The sequence below is a fragment of the Mytilus galloprovincialis genome, chromosome 5 (assembly GCF_965363235.1).
Source record: "Mytilus galloprovincialis chromosome 5, xbMytGall1.hap1.1, whole genome shotgun sequence".
NCBI classification, from domain to species: Eukaryota; Metazoa; Mollusca; class Bivalvia; order Mytilida; family Mytilidae; genus Mytilus; species Mytilus galloprovincialis.
In genome coordinates, this window is record NC_134842.1 from 58,089,014 (window position 1) to 58,116,672 (window position 27,659).

Sequence of the window (27,659 nt, forward strand, 5' to 3'; positions counted from 1 at the left end):
TGTGTGTTTTTCTTTTCTTTTAAGGACATGATCACATTTACTATTTATATTTTATAGTAATCAATGTCTTCTCTGAAACTATTGAAACAACTGAACAAATTTCTTCCAAACTAGGTCTGAATGATCCTTATGATATCTATTATCATGATTATAAAGTGTTTTTCTGCCAATCAGACACTCAGCCAAGAATTTTAATAGTTAGAAAGATTTGAATCTCTTAGACAGTTTGCATATATTGTGTGTATTGAACAGTGTTGCATGGCAGAGTTCCATTATAAAGTCCCATTTTCATTTTTCCAGTCGTGCATCTCCTCCTTCCTTTAGCTGATAGTTATTGTTTTTACTAAGTTGAATATCATATTCAAAACATTTAATGCTGACAGTATAACGAAACTGATGGTTTATTGTCTCACCTTCAATGATAGCTGCACAATGTTAACCATGGGTATGCTTATCTGGTGACACTTAAACTATTTGCATTAAGCTGAAATATTTCAAAAGGTAGAAAATATAGATAATTCATACCTTTTGTATAGATGCCTTTTGTTAGGCAGTTCCCTTTGTAACATGTCGATTGTTCTTGACCTCATTTTCAGTGACTACTAAAAAAATGTATAGATTATATTTGTCATATAAATTCACAATTTTAATGAGTGAAGGATACTTATATTTGGTATATAGGATAGTTGCAAGGTCTACATGTTTGGACGTTTATTATACAGAGTTGACCTTTACTTCATTTCATGGATGAGTGATCAAGGTTAAAAAGTTACGTAATTAGGTCCGTTTTACAGGCCGACTGTGTGAAGGCTGTATAGCAAGTCAAGGTATCAGATACTTTTAATAAAGGTCAACAACATTTGGTGTATGAAATGATAGTATTGAATGCCTACATGTCTGACTGGCAGGTTTCATCTAACATTGACCTCGATTTCGAGGTTTATTGGTTAAATTGAATGTTTAAGTTTTTGTGTTTTTGTGTTTTGGTTTGTTTCTCTACTACCAGAAGGAATAAGTCAATTGCATTTTGTTGTATGGGATAATTATTTGATGTACATTTTTGCCTGGCAGGTATGATCTAAAAAAAAAGTAAAATCGCAAAACTACTGAACTCTGAGAAAACTCAAAACAAAAAGTCTCTAATCAAATGGCAAAATCAAAAGCTCAAACGATTGGACAACAACTGTCATATTCCTGACTTGGTACAAGCATTTCATATGTAGAAAATGGTGGATTAAACCTGCTTTTGTAGCTAGCTTAGCCTCTCATTTGTATGATAGGTGCATCAAATTATAATAACAACGATGTGTGAACAAAACAAACAGACATAATGAATAAACATGTCAAAAATAAGGATACAGTAGTCAACAAGTGTGTTATAATCTCAATGATTTTAAAAACAAACAAATATGTAACAAAGAACACTTTGACCTAATTTGCATGGTATATTGGCCATTTTTATTAGCTCACCTTGCCCGAAGGGCCATGTGAGCTTTTTTTAACATCACTTGGCGTCCGTCGTCGTCGTCCTGCGTCTGTTAACTTTTACAAAAATCTTCTCCTCTGAAACTACTTGGCCAAATTAAACCAAACTTGGCCACAATCATTATTTGGGTATTTAGTTTAAAAATGTGTCCGGTGACCCGGCCAACCAACCAAGATGGCCACCATGGCTAAAAATAGAACATAGGGGTAAAATGCAGTTTTTGGCTTAATAACTCAAAAACCAAAGCATTTAGAGCAAATCTGACATGGGTTAAATTTGACTATCAGGTTAAGATCTATCTGCCCTGAAATTTTCAGATGAATCGGACAACCTGTTGTTGGGTTTGCTGCCCCTGAATTGGTAATTTTAAGGAAATTTTGCTGTTTTTAGTTATTATCTTGAATATCATTATAGATAAAGATAAACTGTTAACTGCGATAATGTACAGCAAAGTAAGACCTAAAATTAAGTCAACATGACTGAAATGGTCAATTGGCCCCCTTAGGAGTTATTGTCCTTTATAGTCAATTTTTAACAATTTTCATAAAATTTGTAAATTTTTACTAACATTTTCCACTGAAACTACTGAGCCAAGTTCATTATAGATAGAGATAATTGTAAGCAGCTAGAATGTTCAGTAAAGTAAGATGTACAAACACATCACCATCACCAAAACACAATTTTGTCATGAATTCATCTGCTTCCTTTGTTTAATATTCACATAGACAAAGATGAGCGACACAGGCTCTTTAGAGCCTCTAGTTATAAATTTTATGTTTGGTTTAATTCTCATAATCTATAAGCAATTAGTCAACTGTGGTGTATGAATATTTTTCTGGCAGTTAAGATCTGACCTTGACCTCATTTACATTGTTTACTGGTAATTGTTAACGTTTTGTAGTTTGGTCCTGACTGTTTTCAGGTTCCATATACAATAGATCAACTATATTTGTTGAATGGAATGATTGTAAGGTATACATATCTTCCTGGCAGGGTGATATGACCTTGACCTCATTTTCATGGCTCATTGGTCAATGTTAACTTTACATGATTAAGCCGGCCACTGTAGGAAATAGGTTATAACTATGTGTGGTGTATGAAACGATTATAAGGTGTACATGTCTATATATGACCTTGATCTCGTTGCCATGAATAAAGTGCTTGTGATACTTGCAGTTAGAATCTTTATCATAAAGACTCAATATAAAGTTTACCATGAGGAGTAAAGTGAATTTAAAGCCAAACTCAGATAAATATGATTTTCTTATATTCTTTTAGTAATGAGAGATGATGATTACTTGTCAAAGCAACAGTCAATTGTCATCTAAAACTTGTGATAAATACGTTACAGGCAAACTGGACACGAAGCTGTATGATCGAATGCACGCATCATCTGTCTGTACAATAGTTTCAAACATCTCGAATAATTGAACAGTTAAACCTGCGTGTTTGCAGCAATGAAAGCTTACTAAGACTCATAACGTGATCTTGTAATAATCTAAATAACATCAAAAAAGATAATATTCTTTTATTGAAACAGTCTGTCGACAAATCTGATTACAAATATATATTATGTAATAGGCATGGTTTTAATCGTGATATAAAATCTCCTCTTGTTATAAGTATTCATTTGTAATTCATTTTTACTGTAATACAGTTAGTTTTTTTTTTGCATCGCTTTCCTGCTAAAGGCACTATTTTAGAATACATAAGGGAAAATGTTGAGTCACTAAAATGTGTATCCCCTTTATGAACCTAGCTAGGAGGTAAGGGAGGTTTTGGTGTTTCTGTATATTTTTTCTCTTGTTTTCTTTTGTTTATAGACCTTCGTGCGAGTGTTCCAATTTAGAATGCAGCTCGATATATTACAATTTATATACTAAGTAAACTTTGTTCATGAGATGTTATATGTATCAAAAATCAATTAAATAAATTAATTAAAAAGATTTGTATCGTCAAATTCATTTTTTTTTCGATTTGAAATGAATTAAGAATTAGATGTCTAATTTTATGTAATAAAGTAAAATCTCAAATTAATCAAACTTCAATATTGTATGGTTAAATCTATTACACAAGGTAAAGACACATATACCCTACGATTGGGAATAGTTATTTTCAAAGGACTTCCAATAAAATATATGAAAAAAGAATAGTTTAAAATTCTTTTTTGTTGTTTCAAATTTCAATAGAAAACTGAAACGCACGTTAAAGATTTAAATCAGTATAATTATTTTTGTAAGTTTTGTTATTTTTCTTAATTATCTTGCAAGTTTTTTAACCAATGTTTGACATGAAATTACAGTAACATAATTTGTTTATAAGATTGCTCCTTAACTGCAAGTATATTTTCGTGAGTATATGTTTTCTTCCTTTTTTTACGACACTATAGCTTGCTTAACTTTCTTCTCTTTTTGGTAGATGAGTTCGTGTACAGCCGGCATGCTATTTAGTTTAGTCATTATGATATACAAATCTATATAAAATATACATCATGAGTGATTAGTAAGTTAGAAACTTTTTCAACCAAATGTGTGGAGACTCAGATGGTCACTTGGATTTCGCTGATCCTGCAAAAGAAAAGTGTCAGTTTGTCTGTGTTGGATACACAAATAAGCAGCCATGACGTGTAAATAAGGACCTTATTTACTGTCCCAATTCATTATTTTCAAGTTCTTATGTTTTCAAAATGACCCACTTCGTAGTATTTACCTATCATATTAATTATGAATCTAATTATTTTCATCCTGAATATGCATATAAAATACAAGCCACTGGGTGTTAACAAAACAACAATAAATCAATTTAATATTCTCGTCATTCTTTTATTTAGTGAATTATTTTAAAGAACGAAGCTATATCATAATATATTTTACGTTCGAAGGGAAATTTATATTAAGGTTTTCAAAACTGTTCTTAATTTAGTATCTAATTGAAAATCAGCGAGACCCTGACGGGTATTAATTTCCGTTATTTCCTCCTCTTGAAAGATTGAACTTGTTTCAATCATTCGAAAATTATAACCATCGAGCTTGGTTTCGCGGGAACCTAATGTACAGTTTTAAATCATGCAGTTCCAGAGAACAGCCTTTTGTTTAGTCGTACTGTGAAAACGAGACGCACAGAGACTGATCTCTTTGTGTTTCTCAGTCTTATCAGATAATGAACTTTATAAAACAGTATATAATGACTTATACTTATAATAAAAGTATGCAATTGGTTGTTTGCTTTATTGGGGTCTATTGCGTATACTTGTTAGGCCTTGCTTTGCATTATATTTTTGGTGATTTATACGAGGGGTGCTACATGTGGAGTAAGATCTGCTTATACTACCGGCATATTAGATCTCCCCCAGTTTTTTGTGGGGTTGTGTTGCTCAGTCCTTGGTTTTCTATGTTGAGTTTTGTGTAACGTTGTCTGTTTATCTGTGTTTTTTTTTATTGCAATGGCGTTGCCAGTTTGCTTTCGACTTAAGGGTTTGAATGTCGTTATGGTATCCTTCGCCTCTTTTTTACAGTCACTGATGACCAAGAGATTATCACCATCCTGATATTCAATAGTTTTGACACAAATGTAATTGATGCTGGAGTTTAATGGTTGTGAATGTAAAGTTCATGCCAAATACTATATATTATAACGTTCTTTAACATCCTAGCAAAGACGACTTTAACCAAACTTTATTTTAATTTTATTTGTTTCGATGCTCTTCACCTTTGTCATTAATTTGACCTTCCAACTATGTTGATGTGAGCCCCACTGGTTTGTCTTGTGTAGTCGAAATACGCGTCTTGCGTACTAAAATAGAAGGGTGATATGTTTGATAAAATTACAGGCATCTTTGTATTTACTTAGGAGTATTTTATTCCCAATATTTTTATTAGTTTTTACTGATATAGAATGAATTTTGGATAGCGGAAGACATTTAAGCATTGCTCTAAGTGTTATTTTTTTTAGGGGGGATGAGCGTTGACGGAAGCCAATTTGAAATGGAAGCGCTTGTGCTAAAGATTAAAGTACACACGATTAAGGCTTCCGCACCTGTCTAAAAGTTACAATTCAATGAAATAACCATGTCACGTAAATTTGCCATCAAATTATGATGTTAATTAATTAAATTCAGGCTTTCGATTTTGCGTCTGTCCTAAGTCAGGAGCCTCTGGCTTTTGTAAGTCTTGTATGATTTTTTAATTTTAGTTTCTTGGGTATAATTCGGAGTTTAGTATGACGTCCATTATCACTGAATTAGTATACATATTTTATAATGGGCCAGCTGAAGGACGCCTTCGGGTGCGGAAGTTTCTCGCTAAATTGAAGACCCATTAGTGGCCTTCGACTGTTGTCTGCTCTATGGTCGGGTTGTTGTCGCTTTGACACGTTCCCCATTTCCTTTATATTTAGTGACATCGTATCAAACAGTGAATATAACATGTATAAACGAAGTATGTGAACCGAACCGATTAGCACCTTGGAGGTAGCAATAACTTCAAACTGACATGAAGTACGCATTTTAAACAATAATTTATTCGAAAATAGTCGTATGGACACTCTTAAGCTCTCAAGAACTACCTAGACAAGACATGCCTGAAATCTTTACTGGTTCACTATTATAATCTGTAAGACAACACTGTGACAGTTCAAAGAATTTTAAATCACTTAGAACTTTGAGATATAACCGATTCGACAGTGGATTTTTGTAAAATTCTAACTAAGCGAATAAAATCTCTTAAAAGCACCCTGTTAACACCTAAAATGTTTGCATTAGATAATAAATGTACTTCAAATATAGTTAGATACTAATAAGTTATCTTTTGTAACTACTTCGTAGCTGTTGTTATTGTGCACAATGATGAATAATTTCAAAATGTCTCCCTTAAGGTAAGTTGATTTGGGAAGTTTGTTACTTTTAAACCATTTTGCTACAATAAATTAATTCTCACTTTTTGTCATTATTTTTTATTTTCCATGTTTTTAGACATTACGTGTAACTGAAAGAAAGAATTCTGATGGGAAAATACCAAAAATTACCATATTTATTATCATAGTAAAAAACAATCCCAACATATTTTAAATAAAATATTAACTAACTTAGACTGGAAGTACTCATATACATTTATATATATAGTAGTGTTTACATTTCGAGGCTAACAGAATCATGCTATTGACTCTCTCAGAAATAACTTTGAGCAAGAACTCCATGTTAGGGGTTGTTATTACAACTTTATTCAGTCATTTGAAATAAGATCAAAATCTTACCCTAAATGACAACTTGTTTATATCAGAAAAAAATGTCAAAGTGATGTCAGTAGAGCTGTAGTTTAGGAATTTTCAATTTGGAGCTTTCTTTCAACCTCCAAAAGTTGGTTGTCAAATTAAAAGTTCATTTTTGGTTTCGTATTGTCAGTCCAGTCGACTTCTAAGTAACAACTGACAGTAATACTCTTTCTCCTATTTGATTTAATTTATTTAGCGACATTAACCAATCTGAGAAGTTTTTACAGAAACGTAATGACCCGTTCATTTGGTCATGCTTACTAGGGATATTAAGGCGAAAACCTTTAATTTCATTCAACCATCGCAGCAAAGACATCTACCAATTCTAGTAACACTAACTTCCACAGAGAGAATTTAGGGGGTAGGGGGCAGAGTACCAGGGCACCCACATTTGTTGTGGGAAAAAAATTTGGTTGATTATATAAGGACGACTGTAGCGTAAGCGGGTCCTTAAGGAATTCGGTGTTCCCACTAGCTTATGAAAATTTCTGAATCCGCCACGGGATATACACAAGGAATCATAAGAGTTATAGGACGAATGGACTGTCACTCCATAACTGTCAACTATCATGGTCGAGCAATATAAAAGAAGTATAAAAATCGGTCGAGAAATTTATTAGAAAATGTTGATTATTCGAAAATGAGTTAGCTCCAAAGCATTACAACCCGAAAGAGTATAAGAAGGTCATCGCTATTCACATATATTAGATATTTTAAGGATTTGATGTTTACTTACACAATATTAAGGCAATAATATATAAAACGCTTTGAAAAAAAAAGAATTTGAATAAGTGGTTCCAAGTTAGAGGACGACACTGCTCAAACACGAAAATCCTTGTGTCTTCTGTACTGTATTTCTTTTATTAAGATAGGAGGAAGCCTTCGACTGACTACCATTAACAGAAATTGTTGATCATTTTCATCTGTTTATGTTCGATACAAATTCTGTTTAACAGAAATGTTTGCCACTTTTCCTTGCTTCTATAAGATAACAAAATAATTTAAAATATTCGATTAAGTGTGTTCATTTGTTTGCATTATTCCGTTGTTTTAATCAAGTAACCTTTTTATTTCCTTTGTCATTTGAAAGGAAAATCTATTTGAAATTGTTCAAATAATACCTAAGATTAAAAGGGTAAAGGAGGTCCCGAATAACTACCTATATGTAATCTACTGATCTGATAATCATTTTAAATGATAATCTATGATCAATATTTTAATAAAGTGTCAATCCACCTCCCTTTCTGTGTAAATTATGTTATGTTTTATTTACATTCAAAATTTACTTGGTATTATTAGCCACTGTTTGGTAGTTTCTTGATAAAACAGCACAGTTTGTTTAAATCAGTCTTTCATACAGGTGCTGAAATCAGTGTATGACACAGATTGAAATAGTTTTGAAAAAAATAAAAATTCATAATAGAACGAAAGATGAACCAAAGTCTTGAGTGGTTAGGTTTCAACAAATTGCGACTATTGAATGGATGACAACCTCAAGCAAAAGTCTGAAAAATAGCAAAAAATCCACAAACATTGCCATGAAACAGTTGCAAAACTTAACGTAATTGCAATCTTCCATTGAAGTAACAGGGATCTATATTGAAAACTGAATGAGTTTCCTCTTTCAAAACATTTGATAAAAAATGACTAAGTTCCCAAGTCTTGGGAAAATAGTATGTGGAGTTTACTTCACAAATTAGTCACCCGCTTTTTTTCTAACCCACCACTAATACCACTTGATCTTCGAATACCATATAACATATATATTTCAAATACACCTAACATAATTATACTCATCAAGCCTTCTGAAATTTACAAATCGAAAAATAAGAATACCATTTTCTTCAACTTTTGGTGGCATGTTTTTGCAAAATTAGTGTTGTGGAATCAAGGTGATAAACACCAATATTGATCTTTAAGACATTGGACGATGGATTTGGGGTTTTCATCTTTTTTTTATTTGTTTGTCGGGGCTTTGTATAGCAGACACAAGATGTAGAGTTTTCTCATCATTGTCAAAGGCCGTACAGTTGCATATACATGCTACAATTGACTGCATTTCAAGTGAACTATGGTGGATAGTTGTCTCATTGGCAATGATACCACATCATCGGCGGATGAACAAGGCAAAATAATGGGTTACGTATATCATTATAAATGCACACTTTTGTATGCACTATACTGTGACATCTTTATACTTAGTGCAGTTTTACAGTATAAAATGATCAGAAGATGTGAAATGAATGCCAATGAGACAACTATCCACTTAAGTTCAAATGAAGTGGATGCAAACAGTTATAAACATTATGTCCGTTAAATATTCTTGCATTCGGCCTGTGTTTTTGTAATTAATCTTGAGAGAAAAAAAAAACTACCGTCGGAGATTCTATTTTCTCTTCCCGATTTTCAACCAATATTCAGTGTCTAAATAACACATAAAGATTTAATGTAATTGATGATAGTTTCAAAAATACGTTTGTTATTTATTTAAACAACCCTTTGTAACTGGGGTCGTCAAAATAAAACAAATACATTTAACTTTATTGTTAGTCTTAAGTTTAAAGTCGTCATTTTATCCATCAAAATATTGATACACCTGTTTAGAAATACTATAAGCATTAGTATCATATTATCCAAAAATACTTTATAACTTAAATCATCCTTAATTCAATATTTCGTTCAAAATAATTTGATAGACGCAAATTTTAATGGTTTACACTGTTATCTGCGGATGAAGTAGATTTTTAGCTTCAAGTTGTAAGTTTTTAATTATTATCATTTTCTGGAGAATGGGGGTGGACTTGAAAAACTTATTTGACTCTTCTATAATTTCAGTACTCTGTTCTTCATTTCAAATGTAAACTTTGTCAATAAAACACATCAAACGAATGAACAACAACTGACTTGGTACAGGCATTTTCTTATGTAGTAAAAGCCTTGATCTTACTTCTGTGTGTATATGATAATGGCACTTGTTAAATATTTTCTTCTTGTCCAGTTTTCATGTGGAAATTTTTAAATGTAAATGCACCTTTTTGCATATAAAGTTTATGGGACGACTGAGATAATTTTATATACAATTTCTCATCATAATCGAATCATGTTTTATATGCCTGCAGAAAATATATCATACCATTCACTTTTTAATGGGAACTGTACAAATGTCACCTATGATAGTACTACACAGCCAAACAGACATCTTTCCTTTTAATAAGCATTAGTTTTACCATACCGGACGCGAGATGTCCTGGTTACTAGTAACATATTTCTACAGTAAATCGATAGATATATCCAATAAAAGATACTCTTACTAAACAATATTAAATGGTCAACAAAAAGGTCTATTTTTCTTTTAAAATAAAGCAATCTTATAATTTCAGGGACCACGATGGAAAATGCAACACAAAAATTTACCAGTCGTGAATATAGTGTACCAGTTCAAGCAGCCAATGAAATGGCAGAAAGACTAAGATTCGGGGTTATATGTCGTTATGACGAACAATCAAGCAAATATCTAATGGAATACAATCGTGAAAAGACAAAAACATTTGAATCATTAAAAAGGATTTCAGAGAAAACGATAGATTTTGACCTAGACAATTTTAGAAAAGAGAGAAAACGCTTGCTCAAACCCCCGCCTCCACCAGATATATTAGTTCCAAAGAAGATACTTCAGGCTGTCCCAGCCAATTGTGTTCTTGATTTTGGACCTGGAAATTCAATTCTATACTATGGTGGTGAACATTTTAAAAAAGGAGTTATTGCCAGAAATTCCGTAATAACAAATCCACGAAAAAGAAATTTAAACAGACCAAGACCCTTCACTGCCATTCCATTATCAATCAGACAACCAAACTCAGCTTTAAACAGATCTGGCCGGAATACGTCACTTGGGATTGTGGGTAATTCGGGCAGACTTTCCTCCCTTGATTTCGCATCACCTTCTGGTCGAAATCAATCCCAAATATTTCCTGTAGGATTACAAAGAACTGAATCTTTAATCGACAATAAAAATGAAATTGACGAAGAATCCTCACACATTGAATACAATCATAAATCTAGTCATAAATGGCAAATGCCTAACAGATCTTTCAGACAACTTAAGAAACTATATACCTACACAGAAGAACAAAAGCCAGATTTAACAGCTGAACGATTCAAAATGATGAAAAATCGAGAAAATGTCTACTTCAAATATTTAGATGATAAAGTTAAGGAGTTTCATGTTTAATATAATAATAAGTGAAAAAAGTGCTAATCATTTGAGTTGATTAATTAATGATGTTCCGGTGAAAATATTTGTAATTGTGACAATTGTTTTATCTGCCATTGTTTTCTTTCTGAATAAAACATCTTTGATTTTGAATAACTGTTTTGAAAAATTCATAAAAAGTTTTTATCATCATCACAATTATGTTTTTGTGTTTGTGAAATACTTGTACACCATACCTATTTACGTAAATTCTCACAAGAAGTTGAAAGTTGGTTCAGGAATTTATTAAGATTGTCTTCATTTATACAATAGGAAAACTAGTAACAAACATTCCCGCTCTCCCAAAGTTGAGCAACTTAATGTTATTGTTGGATAGTCACACATTGTCGTTGTCTTAACATTGTTGGTCTGGCTACCCAACGGAGACAATAATATGTCGAGTTGTTTCGTACAAAGTTGTATGTGCTAAAAACAAAAGAATTGAGGGAGTTTATGACAGAAACAGTGTCATGGTTATAATATATTAAAAACGATAAACTGTATAGATCTACAAGCATATATATATGGTCTACTGTGTTACAACCTTTGATTAACCAGACGAAGGGAGGTATTTTAAAAAGGATTGTTTCCTGTTAGAAATGGTTTGAATAGAAAGGATCGAATATCTTTTTATTCAAATACCATCATACTAGTATGCATGTAGTACATGTAGGCAGACCGGAAATACAACAATACTTTAGGGTCTTAGTTATGGAAGCGCATATGGTACACCCCTTGTAAAGTTATTTTGTTGCTAATAAGTCGGAATTATTAGTCAAGTTGTGTGTTATAAGCTGGAATCTTATCATCAAGTTGAAGTCAAGTTGTCGGAATGATGTAGAAAAACTGTTTTACAATGTCGACTTGCTGATATAAATATAATGGCATAGTAATAAGAAGCCGGCATGTTGAATTCAACTTGTTAATTGATTAAGTCGACAACTTGTTTATTTGATATTAAATCATCATGTTGAAGTCAACTTGTCGGAATGCTACAGAAAAAGTTTTAATTACAATGTCGACTTGCTAATATAAATGTAAATGACATAAAATAAGAAGTCGACTTGTTTATTAATAAAGTCAACTTGCTTATTTGATGTTAACTTTATTCGTTCTCACGGTCAGATTCCCACGGTCCGTATTTTACTTCCTGTGCTGACACATTAAAGATGGAGATCGACAGCAACAACATCAGCGGGAGCAGTGGAAACGAGTCATAAGTAAGTTTATATTTGTTTTCTTTGGAGACTTAGCGTTATATTTTAATATGAAGCAATACTGAACACAAAATGAAAAAGATCATAGGGAGAAAAAACGTTATTGTTTGAATGAAAGGGCATTGAAAAGTTACAGTTTAACGTGACCTGTGATAAGATCTAGAGTAAGACGTCTGCTATTATTAAAGATATATTCTACTTAAAGGGTTTCACCCCTCTCCCCACCATCCCATCACAAGTACACTACCCGTTCTGTACGACTGTCAATGAAAAATGGAAAAAAAAACTGAATGGTCCCTCCCTTTCGCCTTTCAGAGTCCTTTGTAGATCAATCTCCATGACTCATTTAATTCATAACAGCTAAGCAAAAAAAAATTAGTAATCTAAACAAATAATTTGATTCACAACTAGCAGGGTGGATCTTGTCATTTATAAGGGTTGGGTATGGGGATCCTAGCCCACGATAAAGGGGAGTTCCAACTATATGTCCCCATTCAATTGCATTGATCTTCCAAATAAATGTAAAAAAGGGTTCCAACCCCGGACCCCCTGGATTCGCCACTAATGCCAGGTAGAAAAGCATGATGCGAAACGAAATATGTGTTCACTTTATTTTGATATTGACCGATTAGAAGATTTTGCTATTCATTAAACATTTCAATTGAAGAAATATCGTCTATTTCAGCTGCTTGGTCACCTGCCCGTCTAATAAATGGTCAAAGACTATGGAATCAAGCAATATTTTAAAGGTAATGTTGAAAGTAAAACAAAGAAATATGTTGCTGACATCGAACATCAAATCAACACACTTTGGCTTAAAAACAAACAAAATTTGTCAAAACTTTCTTGTATAGTTTTTATAATGTTTTTCTTCATTTAGACTAATCAGCTCCATCTTCGTGGAAAGTATGAAAAAGGTTTGATACTGTATTCTGATTTATTTTTTGTAAAAACTGCACCTTAAACGGCCAAAAATTACAAAAAATAAAGGATTACCAAAATAGGAAAAATGAGCACACATTTACACGGCTCTAGCGAAAAATATAGTGAACCATGATATAAAGTTTTCTTCATATTTTGTCTAGCATGCGCAGTAAAAGCGAGACATGTAGGTACGGTTTTACAGGCGACGGTGAATATATGGCGTTAACATTGCAACCAAGTTTGCTGTTCATGTCTTTATCTCGTGAAGCATAACGAGTAAGGTTCTTATATTTAGGATGCAGATTTCCTACATATTGTTCTTGCCAGTCAGTCATGTGCAGGGGCGGATGCAGGAATTTTCGAAAGGGGGGGTGCTAACCCAGGGCAAAGGGGGGGGGGTGCAGGGGGGTGCAAAACATATGTCCCGATACAAATGCATTGATCGGCAAAAATAAAGGGGGGGTGCGCACCCCCGGAACACCCCCCCTGGATCCGCCACTGATGTGCCATTTATCTTTGACCTATTTTAAATGCTTGAATGACCCTGAAGAACTCTAATAGTCAATTTTGCAACCGAGTTTACTGCTTAAGTCCATATCTCAAGAAATAGAAGTCTAAGGTTGATAATATTTGGCATTAACGTCTCCAACTACAAGGGGATGATAGTCTGAAGTGTAATTTTAGCTTTGACTTAGGTTGATGATATTAGACAAGGAGGTTCCCCACTACCAGGGGATGTCATTTTGATACCTGTAATTTGATCTTGGCCTTGTTTTTATGGTTGATTGACTTTGACAATATGCGACCAAATTTTATAAATTAGTCAATGATTGATAAAGAACTAGATATCATGTTTAAGGAGGCATGATGTTACAACAAATTTAGCAAAAATTGAATTTTTCATAACAAATTTTATTCATTAGGTACACTATTCGTTGTTTCTTTAAGATATGGTACAAAAATCAACCAAACAAAATAAATTCGTTTAGGCATCAGATGACTTTTAAAATGTTTATTCGATTGCAATATGCTTGAAGAAGATATGTCCTCTTGTTTGAAAATGAAAACATTTTCAAATGTAAAAATATCATATGCTTATACCTGATACCTATAACGGGTAAATTTAAAAATGAAATATGTTATAAATATCGCCATGAAGATTTATTTTGGATTGTCAAAACTTACTGTGTATTTTTCCATTTCGTATTCCATTAAATGTGAAGGCGCAGCGCATTTCCTAGTAGTTTTATAGTAAGCTGATGACGTCACAGTGAACACCCTATTTAGATATCAAGCCAATCGGATTTTTCATTTTATCATTACATCATACGTGTAATTTCTATCTTTATGTTTCAGTTACTCTGTTGTCTCCTTTGTGTTGCTGATCATGACGTTACAGGAATACCTTACCCAGGCGATGATGCTTCTGTGCCTGAACTAGTCCAATACTATCATCAATTATGCTACACGTCCCTTCAAATATGTGGATTTCTCTTGTTTGTTCACGGAACATTCATGAGTTGTTCCATGTTAAAAAGACTTAAGAGAAGATTAAATATCAGACGGCGTAACAACCAGTCGCCATTACCTACAGTTGTAAGGACAATCCTGGCTTTACACCGTAATGGCCTGTCTAATGTTGGATACAGGTATATGTGGAGGACTCTGAACATAGGCTTTGGACTTTGCGTCACACAATCAAGAGCAAGGATTTGCTTAAGAACAATAGACCAACAGGGTGTACTTAACAGATCGCGTCGAGTTCTTCGAAGGAGAGTGTACTACAATAGAGGACCAAACTATCTGATTCATGTCGATGGTTACGATAAATTAAAACCCTACGGCATAGCTATACATGGGGCAATCGATGGATACTCTCGTAAACTTTTATGGTTGATAGCAAGTCCCTCCAACAATAACCCCAGATATGTCGGTTACTGGTATCTTAATTGGATCAAATAAAGAAAGATGCTTCCAAGGGTTGTTCGATCGGATGCAGGAACAGAAAACGTCATAATGAGGGATTTACAAAGATCGGTGCGACATAATCAAAACGATGAAATGTCGGGACAAAATTCTTTTCTCGTCGGCAGATCTGTTGCAAATCAAAGAATAGAAAGGCTTTGGGGTACACTAAAAACGAGTTTCACCCAGTTTTGGAGAAACCGTTTCCAGGATTTCCAAGACACTGGACTTCTTGATGTATCGTGTCCAGTACATAAAGAATGTTCGATTTTGTTTCCTCTCCGTTATCCAACATCAATTGGACATGTTTGCTGAGAACTGGAACTCAATAGAATAAGAAGACAACGTGCTGAAGTTCTAACACCAAGTGGTATTCCAAATATGTTATACTATCAGCCAGAGATCTTTGGTGGAAGAGACTGTTCATTTCCTTTACCATGTAACTTACAAACAATTGACAATCTCATAGAGGAATATACAGAGAACTTTCCAGAGCATGGCTGTAGCAATGAATTTATTAACATTGTCGAGTTGCTTACTGGAAACAGACGAGATCAGTTTCCCATCATCACATCATACGATGACGCAGAGCTATTGTTTCGGACATTGATTGCTGCCTTACCGAATTGAACATTTGCTATACATTTTTTATACAATAATGATTTTGCATAAACATTTTTTTAGAAATTAATTATATATATAATATAAGTAGGTTTGATATTTGGTTTTACCATACAAGAATTAAATCAAACAAAATTACTAGGAGTTACTATATACTGTTTCTTGGTCTAGATTTTTTGTTGTTGATTATGGTAAATATAAAAGAAAATACTCTCTACGCCTAGTGCAGCATGATACGATCACATTTATCAAGGGAACAAACAGTAGGGCAAGTGTTGACACAAAGCTCATGCCTGATTTGTAACGCCTGGTCTCGGCACAAAAAAGTTTGCCAATGGGATATGATATTCCTATGTTGATCGCATTCGTTTGAATGGTTTTGTTTCTACTTTCTTGTACTCAAGGATCTAGTTTAATGACAAACTTTTTGCGCCAATACTTTAGGATATGAAACAAAAGACTATTAAGAGGCTGTATCGCTCACATCAACCGTGGCTACATAAGCCAGCCCAATTTAGACCCCGATATAATAGGTATGTTCCCCGTTATTGCCCATCAAGTATGGATATAGCACTGCTTGAAAAGTGTTCATACAAAAACAAATGTTATCAAGTTTGGTCTCAGTAGTTTTGTTTAAGATCTTTGATCCCCCTGGCCCTCAGCTCAGGGTCCAATGTTAAACTATGTTGTTAGTAATTCCTGCAATCTTGGGTTATAGTCTTGAACCTACCAGACATAGTTTGCCTGTGCATTTTAAAAGATCATTGTGACCAAGTTTCATTGTAATTTGCACTTTACTTTTAGAAAATATCTTTCAATAAATTTCGCCATATGGTATATATAATCTCAACTACGTTCGTCACTGGCAATCAAGTTGGATTGTACCCTGTCCTGCCGAACACAATTTTGCTAGAAGGCCATCCAATGATAAGTTTTGCTTCAATTTGCTTAGTAGTTTCTAAGTAGAAGATCTTTCTATGCATTTCCAAATAAGATGCACTTACACTACGTTTTCCGCGGGCGGCCATCTACGATTGGAGACATACCTGACAGATATATTTATTGTAAGGATTTACTAGTAGTTTGTTTGCAATTAGTTCTATAAATTCTGTGTAAAAATGTGCTCCGTAGAGCGTAGCAAGTAACGACCGTATAAAGGGTACATTCGGATAAGTGTTGACACAAAGTAAATGTAGACATATTAAATTGCTAGACTCCATCCAATTCAATCGCCCCGAAAGGGCCAATCACATCTCTAGACCCGATTTGGGCCTCTTGTTTGTTGGAAACGATAAACAAAAAACTTAAAAAATTAAGTAAAACACAATGTATGAAATCTACAAAATAAAAATATAAATCTATAAAGTATACACATGTCGAACAACATTTTTCGTTTCATCAAGTTGAAGCATTTTCAGTCTAGATCCTTTTTGGTACTCTTCTTTTTCAAAACCGCCAACAAATTACATAATCCATTAAAATACCTTCATATGATTTCTGTTCCAAACATCTTCATCAAAATCGGACAAAAAAAAATTGATTTCCAATTTGTTCTTGGTTCACCCCTTTTGGCCTTGTGTTTCTCAAAAACGGTAAATTCAACATCAAATATTTAAAACTATCTCCTACAGGGTCCAATGTGAAATCGTTGTTCCCCTCGGAGGCCTTGGATCAAACCAAAACCGGCCGGAAACAATTTGCAAAGGGAACTAGGTTTTGTTCCAATTGGTTGTTTTGAGCAACTGTTTAACTATATTCCCGCTATGCCAGATCGTTTAAAAAGAATCAATACAAGAACCAATGTAAACAAGTTTGGTTCCAATTGACCTATAATTGTTAATGTTTGTGTCATTTTGGTCTTTTGTGGATAGTTGTCTCATTGGCAATCATACCACATCTTCTTTTTTATAAGTAAGTTCAGAGAAGATATTTGAATGCATTTCATACAAGTGTGGCAGTTAGTAGATAGATATAGGAAGATGTGGTGTGAGTGCCAATGAGACAACTCTCCATCCAAATAACAATTTAAAAATTAAACCATTATAGGTTAAAGTACGGCCTTCAACACGGAGCCTTGGCTCACACCGAACAACAAGCTATAAAGGGCCCCAAAATTACTAGTGTAAAACCATTCAAACGGGAAAACCAACGGTCTAATCTATATAAACAAAATTTATTATGTCATCATTATTTCCCTTGTTTAAAACTATAGATTTCATATTTCTTTATTTGATGATTTAGATGAAGCTTATTCGCTATATATTTGTTAAATAGCATAGCTTTTGCTATTTGAATTCATTGGTAAAGGATATCTATTTATATTGTAAAGTTTAATATTTGCACCGTCGCAAAACCTTTGAGAAACTTATATATTTTATAGAACTCGTTAACCGGATTTTAGGGACAAAAATGTCGGTTATTGATTGGGGATGTACGGCGACCGGGCGGGCGGCAATCAAATGTTGTCCGTGCATTAACTCATGAACCGTTCAACCAAAGCTTTTAAAATACTAATAACTAAATGAAGGTCAAGTTCAATAATGGCGAATTTGACTTTTACCGTTCAGGAGTTATGGTTCTTAAATGATGGAAAAATGGAGTTTCCAGTCGTGTCCGTGCATTAACTCATGAACAGTTCAACCAAAGCTTTTAAAATTTTAATATGTTGTTACTGACAACTAAATGAAGGTCAAGTTCAATAATGGCGATTTTGACTTTTACTGTTCAGGAGTTATGGTTCTTGAAAGATAGAATATTGAAGTTTCCAGTCGTGTCCATGCATTTACACATGAACTGTTCTACCAAATCTTCCCAAATTTTAATATGTTATTATTGATGACAAAATGAAGGTCAAGTTCAATAATGACGATTTTGACTTTTACCGTTTAGGAGTTATGGTTCTTGAAAGAATGTGAAATGGCATTTCCATTCAAGTGGTTGCATCTAAGCTTTTCAAATTTTAATATGTTGATACTGATGACAAAGTGGAGGTCAAATTTGATACTGACAATTTTCACTTTCACCGTCCATCAGTTATGGTTCTTGTGATATTGGCAGGACAAAAATAAATGATAATAAATCCGGTTTGCTGTCGTTGTGACAGCCAGCCTCTTGTTTTAGATTATTATCTTGAATTCATTCTCTAAGGATTGATATTCAGTCCAACCAAGGAAAGCCAAGCTCTCAAAACAGAATTTAGGTTAGTGCATTTGCTACATGCCTCCATAGTACATTAGTGCATTTGCTACATGCTTTCTAAGTACGAGTTTGAAGATATTGAATGCTCCATTTCTGATTACCTTTGGCATGTGATAATAAAAGTTGTACTTTGTTAATTAAATTATATATTGTTTTCAGTTTTTGGTTTTCATTCACTTAGATATATTTTAGCGCATCACATTTGGCATCAGTCATTTCTATTACATCAGTTTACAAACTAGAACTAGTATCTCAATTGTTTGTAAAACAATTGAAAGGTCTTTCCTGTTAAAGTGATGTTTTCGTAATGTACTTTGTACGACCTTTCGTTTGATATACGACAAGCATACCTTCTAAAACTTTTCGCTTATAACACTTAATGGTCTCATCCGCCTAATTTTTTTTAGATCGGAAGTATGATATATGTAACATAGAGTATATGAGCTTTCATTTTATATGCGACAACTCCATGTTCTAGAAAGTTTGATTTTTGCACTTAATAACCCTATTCAACTTATTTTTGGAGGTCGGGAATTTGATATTTCATATGTTCATATCATGACCTTTCATTTGATATACAACAACCCTATCTTAAAAGAAAATGTATTGTTTGCACTCAATAACCCCATTGGCCAAGTAATTTCAGAGGAAAAGATTCTTCAATGTTAAGGTCCTGTTATGTTTTGATATATTACATGTATGTTGTCAACAATTTTTGTTTAGAAAAGAACTTACTGGACTAACATTTTAAAGCAAGTGATCCAATGACCATTGTGACTAAGTTTCAGAAAAGATCTTTGAAGTATTTTTCCTTATTAAAGGTCCATTGTTAAACTAAGTTCCATGATGTATGATATGTACTGGAACGGACCTTGACCTGTCCAACACAATTTTCAAAGGGTACCATTTAAGAGTCGTTGAGACCAAGTATGGTTCTAATTGACCATTTAGTTCCAGAGGGAAACAATTGTGAAAGTTTTACCATAGGTTTAAATGTTAAACTCTGTTAACAGCTGTTGGTCATCTTGGAAAATATCTTTGAATGTTTCCTATAGGGTCGAATGTTTTAATGTTTCCCTCTTGCGGTAATCTTGGATGGTACCATAAACTGCTGACATAATTTAATCAAAGCACCGTAAGCGCTGTAGGCAGTTAACCAAAAACCAAGCCAAACATAATTATAAAAACTGTGGCAATGTTGCTTCAATTTTTTTAAAGATTTTTTTAAAATGAACAAACATTAGACAGTCATATATTGTACATTTATGTTCATTTAATGAATTAATCATTAAGGCAAATAATTCATATTTTGTCAAAGTTTTAAAAGCATCGCATATATCAAGTATATTTTTTTCAAGGTAATGAGTCTGCAGTGGTACAAGTTTGCAATGATTGTAGTTCTTCTAGTTGATAGTTAACGTTGGTATAAGTTGACTGTTAGTAGTTCAAGTTGCCTTTAGTAAGAGCTTGTAAAAGTATGAATGGACTTGCTTCCCTGGAAAGAAAACTGAGTTTGTGTTCAACAGTACAAAAGTTATGAGACACAAATCAGACAAATGTTTACTACTACAAGGATCAAAGGTGAGGTCTGACTAACCTGTCCATAGTAAATGTTAATGTCCCCCACCTTCACCCCAAGTTTATGATGTCTGAGTTTGGAATAAAATGGCAGGTAATTATAAAAACAGTTGGTCAAACATTCTTGGGCTTGAAAGATATGTTTTCTTTATAATGAGCCATATGAAAATGCAAATTTTTATAGGACCAGTAATAATTCAAATTATAATTAAGGGAAATTCTTTAAACCTACTAATTATTTTCCATCAATAAAATTTTACAATTATCAAAAAAAAAATATTGTTACATAATGCTGTTATGAAGTCTTTCAAACAAAACTTCAATAATTATTCATTCCTATGGTCACCGAAAATTGGGCAAGATCTAGTACACGTTGGTTAGGTCTATCAAAGTGACATAGATATAGGACGATATGGTGTGACTGCTAATGAGACAACGCTCCATCCAAATAACAATTTCAAAAAAGTAAATCAGTATAGGTCAATGTACGGCCTTCAACACGGATCCTTGGCTCACACCAAACAACAAGCTATAAAGGGCCCCAAAATTACTAGTGTTAAACCATTCAAACGGGAAAACCAACGGTCTAACCTATAAAAAAAACGAGAAACGAGAAACACGTATAAATTACATAAACAAACGGCAACTACTGTACATCAGATTCCTGACTTAGGACAGGTGCAAACATTTGCAGCGGGATTAAACGTTTTAATGGATCCAAACCTTCTCCCTTTTACAGAAACAATAGCATAACATCACAACATAGAAAGACATGCATATGTGACGCCTATGAGATTGACATTGTATGTCATTCAATCTTTTTGAAATGACAAACAGGAATGAATATGATTTAGTTTAGGAGTTGGTTTTTCAATCTTTTACAAGTTCTCAAAACACACACAAGAGGGGATGGGGTGACCCTAGGGACTGCCCTAATATTTCATTTAATGTTTTTGTATCTTGTCCCATACATGCATATATATGGTTTGGGGTGGGGATCTCAATCGTTATCAAGTTTTCAAACAGGAGGGGTGGGATGATCCTAGTATATTTCATTTGATTTGTTATGTTGTCCAATACATGGATATATATGGTTGAGGAAGTATTATTTGAAACATCAGTGACTAGCAGACTTATAATCCAGATGAAATAAAGTGGAAAATTTTGGATATAAATTTCTGTTTCTAAGTTATCAAACAGGAGTTTGTAGGGTGACCCTAAGGACTCTCCCTATATTTCATTTGATTAGTTCTCAATCATGAATATATATGGTTTAATTTAAAGGTGGGGATCTCGACTGTTTCGACTCGGGGGATTATAAACAACATAAGGAATCCTAATGTGCTCTACTTCCTATGTGCAACTTCAAAACTTTAGGGAAAATCGATCATTTAAGGTTTTTCTGGTCATATCTTTTGTAATCCAGAACGAAAAGTATGAAAAAACTATCCTTTAAGTTATAAATAGCAAAGTTACCAGCTAGATAAGAACAATGGCAAGTATTTCAGCATTTATTGGGTAGAACACAAATCCAGGGTGCTTGCATAAAGCAGCTTAACTGCATAAAAAGGTTACATTCCAAGGACCACCATGATCAATTTTGATCCTTATTGGCCAAATACTTTCAGCTATCTTAGATTGTGTTTCCCTTTTAAGTTCAAATGTTCAATTAAGATCTGTGGCATGTTGTTAACCATCTTGGATCGGACCCGAACCTTCTGGATACCCATTTTGACCATGTTTGGTTACAATTTGGCAAGTAGTTTCAAAGACTTTCCTTATGGTCCAATGTTTAACTATGTTCCATGCTGGCAGTAATCTTATAGATTGAACCTACCAGACACAATTTTTAAAGGACGCCATCCGTGAATACTTGTGATAGAGTTTGGTTCTAATTGGCATAGGAAGGAACAGATCTCACAATTCATGCCATACCAATATGCAACCACAAAAACTGTTTGAGGCCATATAAAATGAAGTCCACGATAAAGAGGAAGTGAATGTTTAATTGCTCTCTGATTGCACCCAGGGTATGGCATTAATACATAATGAATTGTCCATCAGGATTCAAAGATGGGTAGTTGCTGAGAAAAATGTGATTAATATTCGGTGAAGTCATCACTTTATTAATTCCACCCAAACTATGAATTTACCAAGTCAAACTGAACTGCTATCGTTAGCTAATAGCTGTTATTTACCAGTTCTTCATATTTTTGGCATTATTTTAGCTGTTCTTAGCATTCCATATAATACCAGTTTGAAAAAACTGTCTAATTTGACCATTTCTTAGCAGTCATGGTACCTTTTAAAGTGTTGTCAATTGGACAACAGTTATGACAGCAGTTCCATAGCAGTTAGATAGCTGATTGGATTTTAATCTTTGTTATAAAAATGCTTGGACCTGACTTGTGTTTTCAGCTTGAAAGTAAACCTTCATTTGAATGATCAAATGTGCATTTTTGGCTCCAAACTGTGTGTAAATTCTTGCTAGTGAAAAACTATTTTTGTCAATTATAAATTATAATTTAGGCTAAATGGAATGCATTCACAAACCCACAGTACAGTAAGTTGAAGTTACAGTTAATGCATGTGTATATTCTGACATAAATTTGTAGGGGAAAACAGAAATCACACAGACAGCCCAAAAAGGGGGGATACTGGTTTATTCAAATAGAATAGTTGATGTTGGCAGGAATGTAATAAACTAATATCATATACTTGCAGTGCAAGATGTTATTTGAAAATGAAGATACGACTATTTTAATATGATTTTGTTAAAAAACAAAAATACATCATATTCATTATTCAAGACTTGAAAAACGGGGAGGGAGTATTAGGTAAACATAGGCTGCAAATAGCCGATTGGTTATGGTTAATATTGACCAAACAATCCATTTTATGAGTTTGACTGTCCCTCTGGTATCTTTCGTCCCTCTTTTAATGAAGTTGATGTATGTTACTGAAGTTTGTTTCCAAAATTGGAAACATAATTTTGGAAACATAATACAATGTTTTACATATTACATAACATTATTATTACGTGTATTATTTTTTTTTTGTTTAAATCCAAAAGAGAAAGAGAATTAATATAGTTTCACCACTACAACAAGTGTGTTGCAATATTTCTCCACTGGAGACAGTCAATTTTCAATATTTTAAGTGCTAGGCTTTCTTAGTTTTTTTAAATTTTACTGTGGAGAATGGAGAAATATTGTAATACACGAGTTATTAGTGGTGAAATCTGTTTCTCTGATGTACAGCTTAGAAAATCAACTTAGCACTTTGTATGAATATGCATTATTGATAGCTGTTAGTATACCAGTTCTCATGAATATTCAGTGCTGACATCAGTTTTTTGGGGTACATGTATCTCATTTAAAATTTTCGTCACAAAAACCTGCTAATAATTGTGAAGGCTAAATAAACTGCTATGAAATGCCTATTATGCAAACTAGCCATTGCCTTGAATTTGTCAACTGTGAATGCTAATGAACTGCTGTCATTAGTTAGAACTGTGAATGCTAATAAACTGCTGTCCACTTTGACTTGGGTTATCAAAACATTCAAGTATTCATTTTAAAAAGTTGAATATACTTGACTTTATACTTCATCTGGGCACTGATTGAGTCAAAATTAACAATGAAACAGATGTTATTAGTATCTGTTATTCTTGTATCTTTCTTTGTAAACACATTTTGTATGTTCAGTTATGTATTGGTTTATTAGGACCCAGCTACAAAATATGGCTGATGCCTTATAGTGATCAGGTCGTCCAGACATAACACAGTGTCCAGGCTGTGCCTCTTTATATAATTGGTATTACAGTACTGCAACTGATCTCAAAAGAGACGCTTAGTTAACAGTTTAATGTTCATTTTTTTTTTACATAAATAAGGCCGTTAGTTTTCTCGTTTGAATTGTTTTACCGGTCTTATCGTGGCCTTTTATAGCTGACTATGCGGTATGGGCTTTGCTCATTGTTGAAGGCCGTACGATGACCTATAGTTGTTAATGTTTGGGTCATTTTTGTGGATATTTATAGTTGCCTCATTGGCAATCATACCACATCTTCTTTTTTATAATATAACAGTTCCGGAATAAAACACGGCTGCAAATTGTTTTAAATGATAGACTAGTATATAGATTTAAATTTCTTTCTGTTCATAAAAAGTTTTGTGGTCACATTTTTGTATTTTAGCACTTTTAATTGGGTATACACATCAATTTACGGTGTTAGTAGTCGCCTTTAAATCCCAAAACCAAAATCATTTTGTTATTTATTGACTCTTTTTATTAAAATTTTCGATGCACATATAATCAAGGATCATTGGACTGATGAAGACATAAATTTAATACCATCCTCGAGTAAAACTCTCAAACTTAAAGTTGGCAGTTTCTAAGATGGAAATTTAACGCATTTGTTTTTGGAAAACAAGAAAATATATGATTCAAAAGTAATATTTGACGTTTCAGAGGACAAATCATTATTATTGTGATACTGCATGCAAAATTTGTTGGGCAAATTCCAAAGTTTTGTAAAAAAAAAATAAAAAAAAAAAAAAAAATTAAAACATCATTTAAAGGGAAACCGGTACTACAATATATTACATTTCCCCAACATTAGGTTGGCCTTTTGTGTACCCAAGGCAGATGAAGGAAGTCAACTTAGAAACGCCGTGATTGGATGCAAGAGTACAATATATTTTTTTTACTGATCTATGAATATTAAACTGCAGTGTGTATATTTACAATAAAAAATTAAAAACCCATTGAAGATTTTCTAGAGAATATTCGAAAAGACTTCCAAAATTTCATAAATTTGGTGTAAAATGACGGCGGGCATGGATAACACTCAGCAATGATGATCTAGTTTTAAAATTGTTTTCATCCTACTTTCCAGATATGCCAGACCTAAATCAGAAACTCGCTGCAAATGTTTGCACCTGTCCTAAGTCAGGAATCTGATGTACAGTAGTTGTCGTTTGTTTATGTAATATATACGTGTTTCTCGTTTTGTTTATATAGATTAGACCGTTGGTTTTCCCGTTTGAATGGTTTTACACTAGTAATTTTGGGGCCCTTTATAGCTTGTTGTTCGGTGTGAGCCAAGGCTCCGTGTTGAAGGCCGTACTTTAACCTATAATGGTTTAATTTTTAAATTGTTATTTGGATGGAGAGTTGTCTCATTGGCACTCACACCACATCTTCCTATATCTATCTACTAACTGCCACACTTGTATGAAATGCATTCAAATATCTTCTCTGAACTTACTTATAAAAAAGAAGATGTGGTATGATTGCCAATGAGACAACTATCCACAAAAGACCAAAATGACACAAACATTAACAATTATAGGTCAATTGGAACCAAACTTGTTTACATTGGTTCTTGTATTGATTCTTTTTAAACGATCTGGCATAGCGGGAACATAGTTAAACAGTTGCTCAAAACAACCAATTGGAACAAAACCTAGTTCCCTTTGCAAATTGTTTCCGGCCGGTTTTGGTTTGATCCAAGGCCTCCGAGGGGAACAACGATTTCACATTGGACCCTGTAGGAGATAGTTTTAAATATTTGATGTTGAGTTTACCGTTTTTGAGAAACACAAGGCCAAAAGGGGTGAACCAAGAACAAATTGGAAATCAATTTTTTTTTGTCCGATTTTGATGAAGATGTTTGGAACAGAAATCATATGAAGGTATTTTAATGGATTATGTAATTTGTTGGCGGTTTTGAAAAAGAAGAGTACCAAAAAGGATCTAGACTGAAAATGCTTCAACTTGATGAAACGAAAAATATTGTTCGACATGTGTATACTTTATAGATTTATATTTTTATTTTGTAGATTTCATACATTGTGTTTTACTTAATTTTTTAAGTTTTTTGTTTATCGTTTCCAACAAACAAGAGGCCCAAATCGGGTCTAGAGATGTGATTGGCCCTTTCGGGGCGATTGAATTGGATGGAGTCTAGCAATTTAATATGTCTACATTTACTTTGTGTCAACACTTACCCGAATGTACCCTTTATACGGTCGTTACTTGCTACGCTCTACGGAGCACATTTTTACACAGAATTTATAGAACTAATTGCAAACAAACTACTAGTAAATCCTTACAATAAATATATCTGTCAGGTATGTCTCCAATCGTAGATGGCCGCCCGCGGAAAACGTAGTGTAAGTGCATCTTATTTGGAAATGCATAGAAAGATCTTCTACTTAGAAACTACTAAGCAAATTGAAGCAAAACTTATCATTGGATGGCCTTCTAGCAAAATTGTGTTCGGCAGGACAGGGTACAATCCAACTTGATTGCCAGTGACGAACGTAGTTGAGATTATACCATATGGCGAAATTTATTGAAAGATATTTTCTAAAAGTACAGTGCAAATTACAATGAAACTTGGTCACAATGATCTTTTAAAATGCACAGGCAAACTATGTCTGGTAGGTTCAAGACTATAACCCAAGATTGCAGGAATTACTAACAACATAGTTTAACATTGGACCCTGAGCTGAGGGCCAGGGGGTTCAAAGATCTTAAACAAAACTACTGAGACCAAACTTGATAACATTTGTTTTTGTATGAACACTTTTCAAGCAGTGCTATATCCATCCTTGATGGGCAATAACGGGGAACATACCTATTATATCGGGGTCTAAATTGGGCTGGCTTATGTAGCCACGGTTGATGTGAGCGATACAGCCTCTTAATAGTCTTTTGTTTCATATCCTAAAGTATTGGCGCAAAAAGTTTGTCATTAAACTAGATCCTTGAGTACAAGAAAGTAGAAACAAAACCATTCAAACGAATGCGATCAACATAGGAATATCATATCCCATTGGCAAACTTTTTTGTGCCGAGACCAGGCGTTACAAATCAGGCATGAGCTTTGTATCAACACTTGCCCTACTGTTTGTTCCCTTGATAAATGTGATCGTATCATGCTGCACTAGGCGTAGAGAGTATTTTCTTTTATATTTACCATAATCAACAACAAAAAATCTAGACCAAGAAACAGTATATAGTAACTCCTAGTAATTTTGTTTGATTTAATTCTTGTATGGTAAAACCAAATATCAAACCTATATATTATATATATAATTAATTTCTAAAAAAATGTTTATACAAAATCATTATTGTATAA

At 33.5% G+C, this 27,659-nt stretch overlaps 2 long non-coding RNA genes across 2 annotated transcripts; both read left to right on the forward strand.

Moving 5' to 3' along the window:
* The first annotated feature begins 6,237 nt into the window (after nt 1-6,237).
* LOC143076123 (uncharacterized) lies at nt 6,238-11,123 on the forward strand. The gene is made up of 2 exons (XR_012978538.1): nt 6,238-6,358; nt 10,135-11,123. It is a non-coding gene; the product is annotated as an uncharacterized LOC143076123 (long non-coding RNA).
* An 808-nt stretch (nt 11,124-11,931) lies between these two features.
* On the forward strand, nt 11,932-15,871 carry LOC143076124 (uncharacterized). The gene is made up of 3 exons (XR_012978539.1): nt 11,932-12,226; nt 12,909-12,972; nt 14,504-15,871. It is a non-coding gene; the product is annotated as an uncharacterized LOC143076124 (long non-coding RNA).
* The last annotated feature ends 11,788 nt before the right edge of the window (nt 15,872-27,659 follow it).